The sequence below is a fragment of the Hemicordylus capensis genome, chromosome 6 (assembly GCF_027244095.1).
Source record: "Hemicordylus capensis ecotype Gifberg chromosome 6, rHemCap1.1.pri, whole genome shotgun sequence".
Taxonomy (NCBI): Eukaryota; Metazoa; Chordata; class Lepidosauria; order Squamata; family Cordylidae; genus Hemicordylus; species Hemicordylus capensis.
In genome coordinates, this window is record NC_069662.1 from 157489490 (window position 1) to 157508366 (window position 18877).

The 18877-nt window shown below is 45.7% G+C and overlaps 1 protein-coding gene across 7 annotated transcripts in view; it reads right to left on the reverse strand.

Moving 5' to 3' along the window:
• Nucleotides 1-18877, reverse strand: part of DPP6 (dipeptidyl peptidase like 6) — a 735952-nt gene that overhangs the window by 297387 nt on the left and 419688 nt on the right. The window lies entirely within an intron of this gene.

The window sequence follows — 18877 nt, forward strand, 5'->3', positions numbered from 1 at the left end:
ACATGGGGCAAGGCACTCTCTCAGGTAACCCAGTCTCAAGCTGTTTAGGGCCGTAAGATATTCCCCTGAGGGGATGGGGCTGCTCTGGGAAGAGCATCTGCATGCTTGCATGTAGAAGGACCCAGGTTCACTCAGAGGCGCTCTTACTCTGGGACTTCCAGACAGACATCTGGGGCCTCCACACCCCAAATCCTCTTTAGTTTGCCCTGGGTGGTGTGGTTGCCACACTGTGCCACCGGCTGAACATTACTGTAACCTGTGGCAGCTGGGCGTAACTTCTGCTTTAGAGACAGAGCGGGGAGTGGGGAAACGTCGAAATGTTTTTGCAAATGCATATTTGCATAAATATACCTGTTTTATATTATTTCATTCTTGGGAATTCAGTTGCTGATTGTGCCCTGAAGAACCCATGTGTTTAAAATACTGTGTGTGTCATGGAGTGTCTGTGTGTGTGTGTGTGTGTGTGTGTGTGTGTGTGTGTGATGCTTAATTTGCAGTGAGGTGTGGGGTCCCCAAAGGACTTTAGGCCCAGGCTCCAAAATTGCCTAGGTGTACCTCTGGGTTCCCTCTCTGGCATCTCCGAGATAGGAATGAGAGAGACTCCTGCCTTGAAGAAGCTGCTGCAAGTCTGTGTAGACAATACTGAGTTAGATGGACCAAGGGTCTGACTCAGCAGAAGGCAGCTTCCTATGATTCTATGTTCCCTGGTCTACACTGATGGGCAGCAGCTGCTCTGTTAATCAGAAAGAGATCTCAAAGTAAAAACAAAATGAGATGCCGTGCATCAGTCAGTGACTAGCCTTGGCATCTGGCTACCTCCGCTGTATGTACAATACAGAACAAACATAACCTAAAGGCACTGGCCATGCACCTGAAGCATGGCGCTCAGTTGATCACGATAGAAAGCTGGGAACAGGGCCTCAGGGGTGCATGGCATGATGTGAAACCTGTAAAAAGGATTGTCTCAAGGAAGATCAGAAGTCCCATGAGACAGACAAACCTTCTCCATTGCTCCTGGAAACCATCAGTCAACCAAAGAAATAATGTGGTGTACAACTTGCCTTTAAATACTAACTAGCTGGGGGCACACTCATAACTTCCCTTGTAGCCTAATCAAGACATGATAAAAAAAGATGAGCTTACATCTTTCTTCAGCAACCATTCATTTCCGTAAGGAAGTTCTGGGTATCAGTGCAGAGTCCAGGCACTTATTGGACCATGGTTCTAACATGGTAAGGTGACCTGTGCTTTTTCTTTCTTTCTTTCTTTCTTTTTTGCAATAGAGATGGAGGAACAGAAAAAATTGTCATTATGACATTCCGTCTCCCTTTCCTTTTTTCCAGTTAACATTGCAGCTGCAGTGAGAAATAATCCTGCTTTCTACTGCCACATAAAGAATACCAAATTAAGAAAGGTGCATTGGGCCACAGAAATAAAAACAAATGGCCTATAATTAATAGTCCCCTTTCTGCCACCAAAAAACCTGCATATCGCTGAATAAATTGTTGCATGAAATTACAGACGTTCATTACTCCGTCCGGCCTTCCTTTCATGAGCATTCCTGATTGCATCAAACCTGACTACTGTCTGATTGCCAGTTATTTCAGAGTTCAAACTGAGATGAGTGTGCAAAGCAGATAAATGAAATGTGAGAATTAATAATAATTGTAATCAGTCTAGTTTCTAAATGAAGCATGATCTGCTATTTTTACTGAAGTTTTAAATAAGGTATTACATTATTAAAATACTAGAAAACTTGAACAGCACTTAAATGCTTGATATGTAGATTAACTTTAAATAATCTATTAATATAAGTATCTCAGTTCTTCATTATCTGTCACATCCTACATGGCTGTGATACAACAGCAGCAATAATACAGGGCTATAAGTTTGGTTACGAAATACATACACATCCATACGGTCTCATTGTGTTGGTGGATCATTCTGGATTAGTCCTAGGGATGGTTATGAAATCTTTTCCATTCAAATTATCTTGTCTTGTTTCCAGAGCAGCACCTAAAGAGAGACCCACTATTCTTCCATAACCCAAGCACAATTTGCCATTGCTATTCTTTTCCTCATGTAGGTTACTGATGGGCACCAGCACAGATAAGCATTGATTCAATCACAGTCAAAAGGAAATCTTGATGTGATTGCACATCAGGATTCGTTTTTGACCTGGAACATATCAATAACCTGAACAACAACAAAAAGAAAAGAAAATGCCCTATCTTAGAAATTCTCCAAGTTCCACCAGAAAGCAGACAGAGCAGAGCAGAATGCAAGACAGATTGATAGGATGGGGATGGACTGTATACAGGAAGAGCGCAGTTGTTCTGTGCAATCCTCAAGTCTAATACTACTGTGATGGTGGCAGATCCATGCATTAGAATTAGGTCTTTGTTGAATTCCTCTAAGATAGGGTGTAGCTGATTTCAACACTGAGGAAATCGAATGGAGGGGGGGCTGAACCTCTCTCTCATTACCTACCAAAAGTCTGCTTCTCCCATACCATTTTTCTTATCATCAGGCTCGAAGCCTGGAAAGAAAACCCAACTGGGAGGGGGAAAAATGGCTAACAAGAAGTAAGGGGCATGGTGGAAGGGTCCAACAAACCCCTCCCACTTCCTTGAAATTTGGTACAACCTGCATTCTAACAGACGTGTTGTTTCATCATAATGTGCATTTGAGAGCCTCACTCAGATGTAGGGTTGCCACCTTTTTTCTAACAGGACCACTATGTCTTTAACGACTGCATTTCAACAGGTTCAGATTTCCCCATCACCATCTCCCATGTAGGGGCAAGATTAATCTGTCAGATTTCTGCTGGGATTTCCCAGGAGCTCTTCTGGTGAAAGTTAGCAAGCAGCAATCTCAGTCAGCTTAGAGTACTAGGGTTTGAGAAACAGTTATGGGCTGCATTTGCATGTAACACAAAACCAGAGTTGAAGGGGCCTCTGGTTGAAATCTGTGTATGTCAGAATGCAGGCAACCAAAGCACTGACCAAAAATCTACCTGCAGTTTCTCTCCTAAGACTCCTATTTGTACCTTCGGTTTGTAGTGGGTTTTGCTGCCTTTAACTCTGGTTTGGCGGTGCCAGTGTTACATCTGAACAGTGCACTGCAGTACCACTGTGCAGCAACCAGAGTTGGGGGAAGAAGCTCCTCCCTCGCTCTGGCCTTGATTGACTGCCGGGACTGTCCTTCAGTCAAGAAGGTAGCCCAGGCAGCCAGATCCTCCTCCTCTCTGCAGTCTCCCTGACTGCAGAGAGCTTCCTGTCCTTTATGTGTGAATGCGGACAGGAGAGCGGGGCGGGGGGAGCAGAACCGCAGGTCCACTGGAACCGCGGTTCCATGTTACGTGCAAATGCAGCCACTACAACTTTCCTATATAGATTCCATTGCATCCTATGCTAATGAAATAGCACTAACATGTCATAATTACCCTGTAGGTATCCCTACAGTAGATTACCTTATCCTCAGATATATACTCATTCTATTGGTCCAATACCATGCCAATGGCCTTATGGTCAGGATTACTGGTTCCTTGATGAAGTGAAATTCTGCACTTTGACCAGATATGATACGAGGGAATGGCCGACCTCAGAAATATATCATGGGTTGAAGGGAATGGAACTGATTAATTTGCTTACTATTTTCAGGAGCATGGTACATGACAGATTTCAAAATGGTAGACAGAGTGCACTCACTCTGAGACTGATAGTCTCAAATAAGAAAAGCTGGAGTTCTCTGCTCCATTGCAAACTGCAACACCATTAAAAATGAATAGAATTTTAAATATCTATGCTTCTTTACCTCTATGTTTCCAGTCATTTAACTTGACTTACATTTTCAAACCTTTCCCTGAATCCATGAAGGTTAGGAACTTGGGTTGCTTCTGCTAGCAGGAGCCTCTATCATTTGCTGTGAAGCACCATGTACATTGATAGTGAAAGAGTAATCATAATAAAGGAGTTTGCATGAACATGAAGTTTGAATTGATTTATGATTAAAGAAATCTATAATTTGAATTCAGAACTTTTGCCAGACAGACAAAAGGAAGTGCTTCTTTACACAATGTATTGTTAAAATATGGAATTCACTGCCACTGGATGTGGTGATGGCCACCAATCTAGACAGTTTTTTAAAGGGATTAGACAAACCCACGGATGATAGGGCTATCAATGGCTGCTAGCCTAGATAGCTCTATACTGCCATCTGGATCAGAGGGGGCAGGCCCCTGAACACCAGGTGAATGGGAAGGGTGGTTGCTCTCTCTTCCCCACTTGCGGGCTTCCCTGGTGTGCCTGGTTAACCTCTATGTGAAGCAGGATGCTGGACTAGATGGCTTTTGGCCTGATCCAGCAGCTATGCTTATGTTCTTAATTTATGCTAGCTAAAACACATGTTTGCTTTCTCTTCCACATTCTATCCCATATGGCACATAGCAAGAGAGGTTCAAAGGTGCCCTTTTGTGGCATGTGAAAACATTCCCAAGTGTCATTAAGATGAAGGGAACCAAAGCAATCTCTTTAGAATTCCAGGCTACCAGTCTGGTTAGTGGACAACCTTTTTCATATTAAGTATACTGCATGCAAATTAACATTGTGCAATGGGACTCAAATGTCAGACCAATAACTCTCCGGTAAAGGTTAAGGAAAGCAATGATTAATTAGTGTTTTCCCCCATTTGGATTTTGCTTGCCTGTCAATAAGAGATAGCGGATGAGTTACCCAGCCAAAATACGCAGTCTTCCAGCTCTCCAGCACGGAAAACGGAGCAGAGGTTCAATTTGGCAGTGATAATTTATTGTTTTAGAATCAAGATTCTGTGGGCAACTGTCTTGCATCTGTTACCTTCAACATTTCCCATAGCTATTTGTTGTTTGCCTGACTTTTGTAGCTAATTGGTCAGTTTGGGCCAAACTCCAGAGGTCTAAATATGCTTTTGCACTCTCTCTCTCTCTCTATACACACACACACACACACACACACACACACACACTTTGTTGCTCATAGAGAATTATAATGAGAACCTCAGTATTCAACATTCCACAAATCAATACAGAAGAAAGGCCATGGACTTTCAGAAAAGTTACACTAAAAAAAAAATACCCTGAAGACTAGCCTATATTGTAGTGCTGTGTGATACCTGTTAAAAAGCAGACTTGTCAAGAGGTTGTGACACACTGGAGTTGAACCCAGACCTCTAGTATGACAAAGACTTGAGACAGGCTATCCTTTTGCAGAGAGCTGGAGAAGGGCATCATTACCCACAGTGCATACATTCATTTCTTTTGTCCCACTATAGTTACTGGTCAAATGGGTTTTGTGGACTTTTGAAGCACTACAAAAACCTGTTCAACAGAGATGATAAAAGAGCGACTGCACAAAAGCACCAGTGGCAACGATGCCTATTTCACGTCACTTTCCGGAAAAATAAAATTATCTTCCATATCCAAACTCAAGTATTAGCTTAGTTCCCACAGTAGGATATTTCTTGTCCTTGAACCCGAACCCACTGGCTCTACTGCATCGTTCAGAAGGCTTTTTTCTAGGGACTGGATGCACACCCTTAGTATATCTGACTCTTTGCAGTTGCACCTTCCATGAGCCCAAACCTCACCGATGAGGACAAAAGCATTTCTTGGGCAAGCAGATTGTCATTCTAATGTGGGGCCCCTCCCATTTGGGATGGTCATCTTCAGGAAGCATTTCCCTGCCATTCTGTTTGGGGCCCAGGACCCAACCCACAGCAGGAGAATTTTTGCATGCAGATGTGCCTAGCATCCCATGGCAGCATGCCATTGTTGACCCAGCTGACAAACTTGTTTAGAGAGGAAACTAGACCTACTTGACAACAGTGCCGTGGAAAACAGACCCACTGGACAACAGTGCTGCTGACAACTTAGTGCAGTGAACTTCACTATTTTTCGGGGTGGGGTGGGGGGAAGACATTCTGTCAAAAACAAACATCCTTGCCCTTCATTTTGAGAGACATTTCCCACTGTGCTTAGATCCACACAGTACTGCACTTTTCTCAGTACTAGGAGGGCCCTTTAAGAGAGATGGCACCTATTCTTACGAACTCTATAGGGAAAGTGCTGGAAAGGGCTATCCTTCTTAACACTCCATGCATGCCTTCCATGATGGTACAGGGGGCTCAAGACAGCTGTTTCCCTTCAAGTAGCCCCTGGTGCTGGGCAAAGGGCAGCCCTGCACAGTGAGAATGGCAGCCTCTGCATGGTGCCAGGAGGACTGTGCACAGCTTTGGCCGAAGCTTCACAAAGGCCCCATAGACAATTAGTCAGGGGGCCACACTGAGGGTTGATGGGGGCCTCCATTGGCCCCCAGGCCTTACAGTGAAGAACACTGACTTAGGACATGTTGTTGATTCATCCGCTGTGTAACTGACCCCTGGATCTGCATCCGTATAAGAACTATATGAGGACCAAATGAGGTCTTAGAAACCCAGCGCTGCTGCCACTCATTTTCTGGTCCAAACAAGATGATGCATGATGAGATGCCTTTGCATGATGCATCTCCCCAGCTCACATCATTGACTGGCAGCAGCAGGAGTGGAGAAAGGCACAGCAGAGGATGTCACAGCACACATTTGTTTCTATTGGGTATTGCAAGGAGGAGCAGAAAGTAGAAGACATGGAAGCTATTTCCATGACTGGTAGAAAGAGGGCTAAGGGAGCCTAGACCGCTTTCTACCGATCTGGGAACCACCGGGCCCGTGGGCGGCTAGCCCACCTAATCCACCCTCCCCTTAAATGTGGTTAACGGAGCGAGCGCTCTGTGAACCTCATTTTGTTGCTCATGTGTCACCGCAGTGCGTGGCGACACAGGAGCAGATCCCTGGCCTCTCAGGCTCGGGGGTCCCCCCAGAATGCCCTGCACACTCACACGGGGCATTCTGGGACTTCCGGGGCCTGGGTGGTCTCCGATCCCTGTAGCTCCCACCGGCTCCATGACTGAGCCAGTAGTCGTGTGGGTGGCCAATTCGGCTGCCCAGGGCTCCAGGCATGATCATCTCCGGGGAGAGTGGGCTAAGCTTGCGGGCAGCTAGCCCGCCTAATTCACTGCTCTCCCCACAGACCTCATTGAGGCCCTTCACAGTAATCGTGTGAAGCGCCTCATGCAGTAGTGGCAGCCCTGGGTCTCTGAGGATGTTTCATTTCCCATAAGCAGTAGCAGAAGCAAATGGTCCTATAACTTGCAAAACTGCCACTTGTATTTGAACATGGATACTAAATGAACATGGATTGCAAATATACTATAGATGAACAAATGAAAGCAGATTGCTAAAAGGAAAAGAAAAAGACAGTTAGGCTCCATCTTCCTCCCAGATGCTAACCATTTATATTGGAATCACCAAAAACATATTACACCACTTACCAAAACTTGACACAGTTTGATCATTTCTTAAGACAGTTGTAAAAACCCTAAGCAATCCAGGCCAGTATTTCTCCGCTAGCCTGAAGCCATATATTAATCCTCATTCGATCAATCCATGTTGTCTCCAATGCTTTTAAACATCTACATGAAACTGCTGGGAGAGATCATCAGGGGATTTGGTGCAGGGTGTTATCAGTACACTGATGACACCCAAATCTACTCCTTTAATTCAACATCATCAGCTAACAGCACAACTCCCCTAAACGGCTGCCTGGAGGCAGTAACGGGCTGGATGATGGATAACAAACTGAGGCTGAATCCAGACAAGACAGAGGTACTTAATGTAGTGAGTCACTATTCAGGAGATGGTTCCAGTTGGGGTTACACTCCCCCAGAAGGAACAGGTCCACAGTTTGGGAGTACTTCTGGACCCAACTCTCTCTCTGATATGTGGAGGCCAGGAGCGCTTTTTACCAGCTTTGGCTGATAAGCCAGCTGCACCCTTTCCTGGAAGAGTGTGGCCTTAAGACAGTGCTGCACATGCCGGTCAATTCTAGGCTTGACTACTGCAGTGCATTCTATGTGGGGCTGCTTTTGTACATAGTCCGGAAACGGCAGTTGGTACAGAATGCTGCCTCCAGGTTGGCCTCCTGGTTGTCCCGAAGAAAACATATCACTCCTGTTTTGAAAGAACTACACTGGCTGCCAATAGGTTTCCAGGCAAAATACAAAGTGTTGGTTATTACCTATAATGCCCTTAATGTCTTCTAAGGGAGAGGAGAGCTGGTCTTGTGGTAGCAAGCATGACTTATCCCCTTAGCTAAGCAGGGTCTGCCCTGGTTGCATACGAAAGGGAGACTAGAAGTGTGAGCACTGTAAGAGATTCTCCTCAGGGGATGGAGCCGCTCTGGGAAGAGCAGAAGTTTTCAAGTTCCCTCCCTGGAAGCATCTCCAAGATAGGGCTGAGAGAGACTCCTGCCTGCAACCTTGGAGAAGCCGCTGCCAGTCTGTGTAGACAATACTGAGCTAGATAGACCAAGAGTCTGACTCAGTATATGGCAGTTTCCTATGTTCCTGTGTCTGGGGCCCAAGGTATTTAAGAGAATGCCTTCTTCATTATGAACCCCACTGCCTATTAAGATAATCATGGGAGGTTCATCTGCCACCCACTTGTCCAGTGGTGACTCAAAGGCAAGCCTTCTTTGTAATTGCCCCCAGACTGTGGAAAGCATTTCCTACTGAGATTAGAGCCACCTAATTTTATTTTTATTCATTTATTTATTTTACATTTTATATCCTGCTCTTCCTCCAAGGAGCCCAGAGCGGTGTACTACATACTTAAGTTTCTCCTCAAAAAAACCCTGTGAAGTAGGTTAGGCTGAGAGAGGCGTGACCGGCTCAGAGCCACCCAGCTAGTTTCATGGCTGAATGGGGATTTGAACTCAGGTCTACCTGGTTCTAGTCCAGCACTCTAACCACTATATCACACCGGCTCTAATGGCGTAGCAGGGAAATGACTTGCCTAGCGAGCATGAGGCTGCTGGTTCGAATCACCGCTGGTATGTTTCCCTGACTATGAGAAACACCTATATCTGGCACCAGCAATATAGGAAGATGCTGAAAGGCATCATCTCACACTGTACGAAAGGAGGCAATGGTAAACCCCTCCTGTATTCTACCAAAGAAAAACCACAGGACTCTGTGGTCACCAGGAGTCAATGACGACTCAATGGCACTCCTTATCTTTATAGAGATTAGAGCTGCTCCATCTCTGATGGCTTTTAGGAAACAACTGAAGACACATCTCTTCAGCCAAGCTTTTTAGTTGATGGTTTTAGTTGAATTTTATTAATAGTTTTGATTTTTATATATGTTTTAAATGTTTAATCTTTTGGGTTGATGGTTTTTAATTGCAAACCTCCTAGAGACTTTGGTAGTGAGTTGTATATACGAGAGAGAGAGAGAGAGAGAGAGAGAGAGAGAGAGAGAGAGAGAGAGAGAGAGAGAGTGTTATTTAGGAGTTTCCAGTGGGGAAAACATGTATAAATGCTCTCAAAGCCACTGGGAAAAACCAAGTATAGGTTTTGCCTATGCCTGATGAGCAATTTGGCATTTCCACAAACCAGTATATAGGAGAGTAATGCCACAAATTCACTCTCCTGTCATCTCATGTTTAACAGCGTAGGAAACAAATCACAGAAAAGTTGTTAAAATGCTGGAGTGGGGGAAGGGAGCACTAAAAGGTTTGCTATGCAGCTTTGGAGCCAGTGAATTCTTTCTTTCCTCCCGAGCAGGCAGAGCATTTTTACTCAAAGCCAGAACAAGAAATCCAGCAAATCTAGGGTGAAAGAAACAAGCATGTCTGCTTGCGGCAAACCAGAAGTGTTCAGGCATCAGCAGGGCAGTCATGGCACGTCACCGTTAATAGACTGGAACATTCAGCCCTGTCCCTCTTGTGTATGAAATATTTACAATTCCAGTTTGTCCAGGCTGGAAGCGAAAGAGCAACCTAACTCCCTGGCGTGTAACCCGTCCAGCTGTTTGCTGCATCTGATAGCTGCTTGCGTGGTGCATTGCCTGATGCACATACCTGGCGCTTCACTGCAGTACTAAGCAGCAAAACCCTCCCAAATGGATGCAGCTGCAAGTAGGAGCCTCCTTAATGGGGCAAGCCAATGGCCCATCCAGCCCCGTAGTGGTCATATGGGGTGCTACAGATAAAGTGTTAATGCTTGATATTATTTCATTTCAAGTAGAGCATTTATATCTTGCCCTTCCACTCCAATATTGCTCGGGTGGCTCCCAAGAATGGCAAAACAATAAAACAGATAAAACAATAACATGTGTTTGAAGGCTAGCTCAAAACAGAACCCAGTTCAAAGCAAACTTAGAAGGTGAAGAATGTAAACACTCACCAGACACAGCGTGCAGGGGGGAGCACACTAAAAAGCGTCTCTAAAAGGGTGGGTCTTTGAAGACCCTGAGAGAGGGAGCATGGCGAAGCTCCTCTGGGAGGGCATTTCAAAGCTGAGGGGCCACAACTGAAAAGGTCCTGTATCCACTCCCTGCCAACCGGATCTCAGTCAGTGGTGGGGTTGCAAGCAGGGCCCAAGATACTGAGGCTCTACACACAATCGGTGTGTAGAGCCTAATAGGGTTCAAGCCCTCTCTCCCCACAGACGAGCAGAGAGCCGCCCCTGGGAGGCTGGATCACCCACCCACACGACTACCGGCTCCATCATGGAGCCGGTAGGGGCAGCGGGGATCGGGGGCTGCCCAGCCCCCTGAAGTCCCAGGATGCCCCACATGAGTGCACGGAGCATTTGGGGGAGATCCCCAAGGCCCGGAGGCTTGCTGTTGCCTCCCAGTCGGGTGTCCACTCACGAGTCGCCACAGCACAGAGCGACTCACGATCAACTAAATGGGGTTAGCGGAGCGCTCACTCCGCTAACCCCATTTGTGGGGGGAGGGCAATTAACTCTAACCAGCTCCCTTAGCCTGGTTTCCTCCGCATGTGTGAATAACCTCACTGAATGAAGGGCCCCGGCAGATTCATATGGGCAAATACAGTCCAAAAGATACCCCGGCCACAAGCTGGGTAGGGCTTTAAAGGTCCAAACTTTGAATTAAATCACATAAGGCACTAAGGAAGGCATCAATCCCTGACAGCAAACTCCAAATTTCTGTATCTAACACTTTTGGTAAGATGTTATATGTATGTTTAAGGGTGTCCCTTAAGGGTGTCAGTGACTGAGCTGAAGCCCGGTTTCTTTAGAACAGGGCTGCTCAACTTCAGCCCTCCTGCAGATGTTGGCCTACAACTCCCAGAATCCCTGGATACTAGACACTGTGGCTGGGGGGTTATGGGAGTTGCAGTCCTAAAATAGCTTGGGGTGGGGAGAAGTTGAGCAGGCCTGCTTGGAAGATGTTTTGAAGCTGTGGGCAAAGTTTTCATCAACCCACCCCACCCCACCCCACCCCCATTGCTGAAATCCTAGTGATTTGGGGGCAGGGGTTCAATAGGGGTTAGAAATGCCTTGCTCCCTGCCCCACACTTCTGCCCCTGACTTGGGGGTAAAATCACAAGATTTATTATTTGATATGCAAACCAAGTGTTTAACATTGTTTATTGAAGATAAACTCTATTTGATTTCAATATTAATTCATACTGTAGCAAGAGACTGGATAGCACTATATCCTGTTTCCCCGTTACATACATTTAATGGAACAGGACTCCAAATAAAGTCTGATAATGATGACCATTAGAACAGCAGCTGCTAAGTGCGTTCTGGTGCATCTGTTCCTCCCCTGACATCTTAAACTATGATATTCACAAGAGAGGGATTTATAGCATGTAGTGGGTTTTCTTTTTTCTTTTTAGTTAGACTTGCTGTGGTTGGTTAGAAATGCAAAAAATAAAAATAAAAAATCGGCAACCTCTATATGTCTATGTGGCATATACAGTGAAACATTCAGCCAATGATCTGGATACTTATTTTTGTAGTTCCCCAATGGCTTCCCTGCTTAAAGAATCTTCAAGAGGCAGGAGTGATAACCAGTCTATTTCATCCTTCTGAGTTATTCAGGTCAAATATAGCTATTCGTGCCTCCAAGTAGAAAACTGCACTAGATTCTTGCTTTTCACAAGCCTGATCATTTGAGGGCCTTTAAACACCCCCCTTTTAACCATAGTCTTGCAAGTCATAACTAAAAAAATACCCATCCTCTGGGATTTACCACAGAGTTAAGTTGCTACTACTGTAAGCTATTTCTGCTCCAAAGCAGGGTTTGATGTGAGAGATTGCTCAGGAAGGTAAATAGATATACTAGGTGCAGGTGTTGGGTCTTTCCAACCTCAATCCGTATTAATGCCTCGTCACCTGAGGATGAGGTCAAGGCAGGGGCATAACAAGGCTGGAGTGGGCCCAGAGACAAAATTTTAAAATGGGCCCCTCGCTGATACACACACAAGGAGGGAGGCAGGGAGGGAGAGGAGAGAGAGAGAGAGAGAGAGAGAGAGAGAGAGAGAGAGAGAGAGAGAGAGAGAGAGAGAGAGAGAGAGAGAGAGAGAGAGATACTAGCCAGGTCGAAGGAAGAAATACGAAGGAAGGATCATAATGAAGGAGGTTCTGTGGGTGTTGGGGAGTCATGTGACTTGCCTCTGGGGGGGCCCTCGAGGCGTGGGGGCCCCCAGGCAGCCGCCTCCCCTTGCCTAATAGTAGTTACGCCCCTGGGGCAAGGGGGCTTCCAGCTGTTGCAGAGGAACAGGGTTTGCTCCTCCTGAGCGGTGTTCCTGCTAACAGGGATTCCCAGATGTTGTTGACTACAATTCCCAGAAACCCCAGCTACAACGGCTTTTGCTTGGGGGTTATGGAATTGTAGTAAGCAACATCTGGGAATCTCTGTTAGAGGGAACATTGCTCGGGGGGGGGGTCCACTAGTATAGATTCATCCCCTGAACTATCACCCCCTGAACCTCATCCCCTGGCCGCAGGGATCCCATGAAAATAGTAATGGCAGCAAGTGATCTTTGAGCTATGTTTGTCCAGTACAATGTTCCCTGTAACAAGAATTCCCAGATGTTGCTGACTATAACTCTATTATCCCCAGCTGCAGTAGCCTTTGGCTGGGAATTGGGGAGTTGTAGTCAACAACGTCTGGGAATCCCTCTGACAGGGAAAACAGGCCCAATCAAGGAACCCTAATAAGCAGAGTTTCTAGGAACACAGTTTGAAAACCTACAACTTCCTTTAATGTGGTTCTGAGACCAAGAGGTAGACTAAAGGCATTTCAAAGCAACAGCCACCATCCACTGAAGGACATTTTTCTGTTTCCTGGAAACATCTACCAACTGGGCAAATAAATGTCTCAGCCCTTATTCTTGACATTTACTTCCTGCAAACACCTTTATCCGGCATTTGATGTATGGCCCCATTAAACAAGCACCACCAGAATGTTGACTACCTAATTATTTACGTGCCTTTAATAGGCAGTGCAGTTTATATACGGTATATATATAAGATGATGAAACAAATACCATACTTTTTAATGACAGGTGATGCTGCCTTGAGCATCAGTATGGCCGAGTGTTCAAAAAACAGCTGCAAACTTAGAAAGGTCTGACCTTCCCTCTAATGAAAGTCAAAGGGGTTGCTAATCAATAAACACCTCACTAATGGGCAAGCCTCATGTGCTAAGTACGTTCTGAAGATATATCAGGTAGTTCCTCCTTGGACATTGCTGTCTCGTCAACTCACAGCTCATGTATTTCACCTTCTTGCACCTAGGTAGCTTAACTACATGTGGGGCAATACATTTGTTTCGTTAAAAAGAAAGGCAACAGAAAAGGCTTGCTTCCTTATGAGCCGTGTAAGAAACCCTGCATTACACCTTAAGAGGAAGAGTCCACAGAAAAGAATCAGGTTTAATCCTCCTGAATCTTGTACTGATTAAGCTTCTTCAAGATTAATCGCTAAGCCTTTACTTTCAGAAGATCATCATTCTAAGAAATGACAGCATGTTGAACTTTTTCATTAACCGCACTGGAGCAGGGAGGGGGAAGAGAGAAGAAAACCTGACTTCTAATACTTTAGTGCTTTTACTGAAGGGGACTGCAATGTGAATACAAGGGATGCAAGACTTGAGGGACGAGTAACATTCAGGCCAGGGGAGACGCAAGCATGAGCATTGTCTGTTCAGATCAGTCATGTTCTCTCCTCTCTGTGCTCTCTCCAGTTCCCTCAAATAGCCCTTCACAGCTGGGCTTCTGGTCTCCCATGAGACTCCTGACCTTGGAAGAACCCCAATGGCTGCCCCTTCCCACTCCTCTCTTCCACCCCATTGTTTTCCCAGCCAGGCTCACTGCAGCAATGGCCCTGACACTTCCCAACTAGCTCGCTGTGCATCTGTGGCTGGCAGCACAGCGTTTTCAGGCACATCTCACCCCAGCCCTGGATTTGCCTAGCCACCAGCGCCAGGCCTGGACAAGCACCTACTCCTCATTTTAGCTATTGTGGCAACATTATATGTGCTTGTGCTCTCGAGTGTGGATGTGTGAGGAGGAGGAGGAGGAGGAGGAGGAGGAGTAATAGAAGCAGCAGTAGTAGTACACAGGAACATAAGAAGTTGTCCTATACTGAGTCAGACCATTGGTCCATCTAGCTCAGCACTGTCTACACAGTCTGGCAGTGGCTTCTCCGAGGCTGTAGGCAGGAATCTCTCTCAGCCCTATCTTGGAGAAGCCAGGGAGAGAACTTGAAACTTTCTGCTCTTCCCAGAGTGGCTTCATCCCCTGAGGGGAATATCTTGCAGTGCTCACCCATCAACTCTCCCATTCATATGCAACCAGGGCAGACCCTTCTTAGCTATGGGGACAAGTCATGCTTGCTACCACAAGACCAGCTCTCTATATCTGCAGCCAATTTAGGAAGGGTGGTATATAACTAAATAACTAAATAGCAGGCCTGTGCTATCAGGAGTATCGAAACTCCTGACAGCGCAATTCCCTCTCCCCACCACGAGGAGGCAACCAATCACAGGGCAATTACCCCAGGTAGTATGGTGGGGGTTCTCTAAATTACAACCCAACATTAGTGCAGGGAATGCCAGGAGAATGGGGAGAATGCTGAGAGCATCAGGGGAGGAGGAGTTATCACACAGTGGGGTGGAGAAGCTGGGGAAAAACACAGGGGTGCCTGGGGATTATAGGTCCTCCCAGAATTTATCTCATGGGGAGAAGCCTCCCCTGCATGAGTGACTCCCCACCTGCCCCACAGATGCTTCAGGCATTCTCCCCACTCATTCAGCCTTCCCCACACCAGTGCTGGGCTGGGATTTAAAGAGCCTCCATCCCCCTACTATAAAACTTTAGAACATTTCACCAGTCCTATATATCCTGTTTATTTCTGGGAGCTGCCTATTGCAGAGGTAGCATATTCATTAAAAAAACACATGTATTTGATTTCAATGTAGAAACTTGAATGAGGCTTGACCACTATTGTACTAATTCACTAATACAAAGGAAGTATTACAATCTGAAACTGGCCTCTGGTTTTTCTCTCCATAGAACATCCGAGAGTGACATAAGAGATCCATACACAAATTAAATTTGCTTTTTCCAGGAACCACCCAACCTGGAAGAGACTCTCTCAGAGGAAGAGGGGAAGATGCAGCTGAGACCCCTGGCCCTGGCTAAAGCCCCATAGAGCCTTAAAACGTATTTGTTTGGCCTGGCTTTCCAGGGTTTTAAAATCGGTTTTTAATATTTTAACCCAGTTTCGGGGGTTTTAATTACTGCAGTTGTTTAATTCTTGTTTTAAAATGTTTTTAAATCGTTAATTGTTGTTATATTGTTTTTGATTTTTGTTTTAGCTCTTTTTTGTTTTAGTGGTTTGTTTTTAATTGTAAACCACCCTAAGCCATTTTGGAAGGGTGGTATACAAATCAAATCAAATCAATAAATAGAGCCAACAGATCCAGAGCAACTAGAACTTGTTTCCCCATTTCCCATTGTTGCCATCATTGAAAGAAAAAAAAAATCTGGCCAAGACTGAAACTGTACCAAGATACAGTCTGAAGGTACCTGGTACAGAAACCTTCCCAGAGCTAATCAGGTCTGAGTTTGGCTAATGCATGGATGAGAGACTGCCTAGACCTCTACACCTACTGCATTGAACTTATGTGACCAGACCACTAACACAAGGGTCAAACTGACACACCCTCACCACTAAGTCTATGCGGCTCTCTTATCATCCTTTCACTGCAGTATGAGCACCTAAGGCACAGATTAAGTTGAAGCCTCCAATTTCATTTCTGCCGGAACCAGGACAATGTGGGGTCAGCACCACCCACATGCTGTGAATGGAGTAATGTTTGGGTGTCCAATTATGCCATGAGTCACTAGGCTCTCCCTCTATTTTTAACAGAAGATGGCTCAATTTTTGTTGAAACCAAATTTCCTTTGCTCTCATACTTACAAGCATGGCAAAAACACATTTTAGGATAATTGCTATCAAAATGACAAGGGCCAAGTCTGGACTGTCAACATAGTGCAATCAAGTTATGCAATTTAATATATGCTAATTAAGCCTTACAATTGTATAGAGATTCAGTCTCTTTTCACTAGAAGAGATGTGAGATTGGTTACAGGTCCTGATTGTGCTAAATTAAAACTGTGCCATGGGCTGAGTGTAATAAGCACAGCAGGCGGTCACAAACTGTCAGCTCTGCATTTATGATCGTATCTCTGCAGAACTAGATCCACAATAAATCATCTGCTAAGCTACATGTTCACTTCTGTCATGTTATACAGTACAAACAAAACCAGAAACAAAATGTACCAATACTGAGTGTGAGGGACCAAATTCTATAATTTATATAGAGTCATTAGAGTACAAAATACATAGGAACATAGCCTTATCCTGAGCCAGACCACTGGGCCATCTAGCTCAGTACTGTCTACACTGACTGGCAGAGGCTCTCCAAGATTTCAGGCAGACGTCTTTCCAAGGCCTACCTGGAGATGCTGCCAGGGATTGAACCTCGGACCTTCTGCACGCAAGCAGATGCTCTTCCCCTACGCTACAGCCCCATCCCCGTCTAACAGAGCTCACACATTGTCACCCATCCAAATGTAAACCAGGCCAGACCCTGCTTATCATAGGGAGAATTCACGCTCGCTACCACAAGACCAGCTCTCCTTTCCAAATTAAGTAACATAAGATGACTATGCATACATATTGAGGTCATTCACACAATCAAAAACTGTGTTCTACCCAGCTTTGGGAGCTGTGTGTGCTCCCAGTTTTGGGTGGTGTGGAAGCAAGGCGCTGGATCAGGCCCAAGGCCTAACCAGTCCAGCATCCTGTTTCACACAGTGGCCAAACAGATGTCTGAGAAGACCACAGGCAAGTGGTGAGGGCATGCAATTGGTATTTTATCTCCAGTTGTATCTCCTGTAATTGGTATTTAGAGGCATCTTGCCTCTGAGGCTGGAGGTGACCTATAGCCATACGACTAGTAGCCATTGATAGATCTGTCCTCCATGAATTTGTCTAAGCCCCTGTTAAAGCCATCAAAGCTAGTGGCCATCACCACAGGAGGAGGAAGAGGAGGCAGGTCCTTGCCTCCAGAGAGCTTACAAATAAAATGGAAAAGCAGGGAGGGAGAGACAAGGGCAGCAAGGGCCGAGTGCATGCAAATAGGAGTACTCATTGCAAAGCAAAACTATGTTGGCTTTGTTACACAAATGCCAGTCAGGGTGAGTGGGAAGTCATAGGGAATAGTCAGTGAGTGGGGGTGAGTGCTTTTAAGCTGTACTCCCATCAGGCTGTTTTTCCACTTGTTTGCCATTCCAGTAGGCTCCGAGACTGAGGTGAGCTTGGCAGGGTGAAAGACATCCAAGGGAGTTGTAGAATCCCTACACATACCTCCCTCATGGAGGAGCTCACTCTTGGAAACATTTGTCTTCTACGAATGACGCTACAGGCCACCTCCAGCCTTAGAGGCAGGAAGCCTCTGAGTACCAGTTGCAGGGGAGTAACAGCAAGAGAGAGGACATGCCCTCAACTCCTGCCTATAGGCTCTCAGTGGCATCTGGTGGGCCACTGTGCGAAACAGGATGCTGGACTAGATGGGCCTTGGGCCTGACCCAGCAGGGCTGTTCTTATGTCTTTGTGTGGCTTGGGAACTCATGTTTGCTCTGCAGTAAGCCAAAGGTTTCCCAGAAGAGAGAGGCTGACTTTTGCGCTGAGATTTGAAGGAAAAGAGAAAGGTGTTGTGGGAGAAGGTTTCGGGAGCAAGGAAGAAGAAGGGGAAATGGGTGGAGTCTTAAAACTCCAGGGAGCTAAAGGTTATTTGAACTAGAAGAGTCAAAGTCAGGGTACATAAAAGTAAAAGCAAAGAGGGTATGAGAGCAAAAAGAAAAAAGAAAAAAAAAGGTGAGAGGAGAACTTTTAAAGGAAGGATAATTCCTGTGCAATATCACAGCTTTAGGCCTTGCACTGGCATGCCCCTAACCAGGGGTGTAGCTAGGGGAGAGGGAGCCCATGTTCACCCCCATCCCTGGCGGCCCCTCAGTGAAGGAGATAATGAAGAAAATAGGGAGCAGTGGAGCTGGGGACCCCTCTGGAGCTTGCGGGCCTGGGTTCTTTGAACCCATCCGCACAATTACAGCTACACCCCTGCCCCTAACCCCAACCATATGGAAGTATCAGATCCTTATCACTTGTCTCAGAAGGGGAGAGATGGCATAACCCAGCTCAGAGTTTGTGCACAAATTCTGCATCTCTGTAGCCGTAGGTTATCTCATCTCTGTCTTTCATAAGCAAGAGATATTGGTGCAAAGTAGAATCTCATTGTGTGTGTGAGAGAGAAAGCAAAACACCAGCATAGACAGATGAATGAATGCCTGGTTATAGGGAACAATTCCGGTTCTGCCAGTAATAGCCTTGCTTTCAATTTCTGTGTGTTGTGCG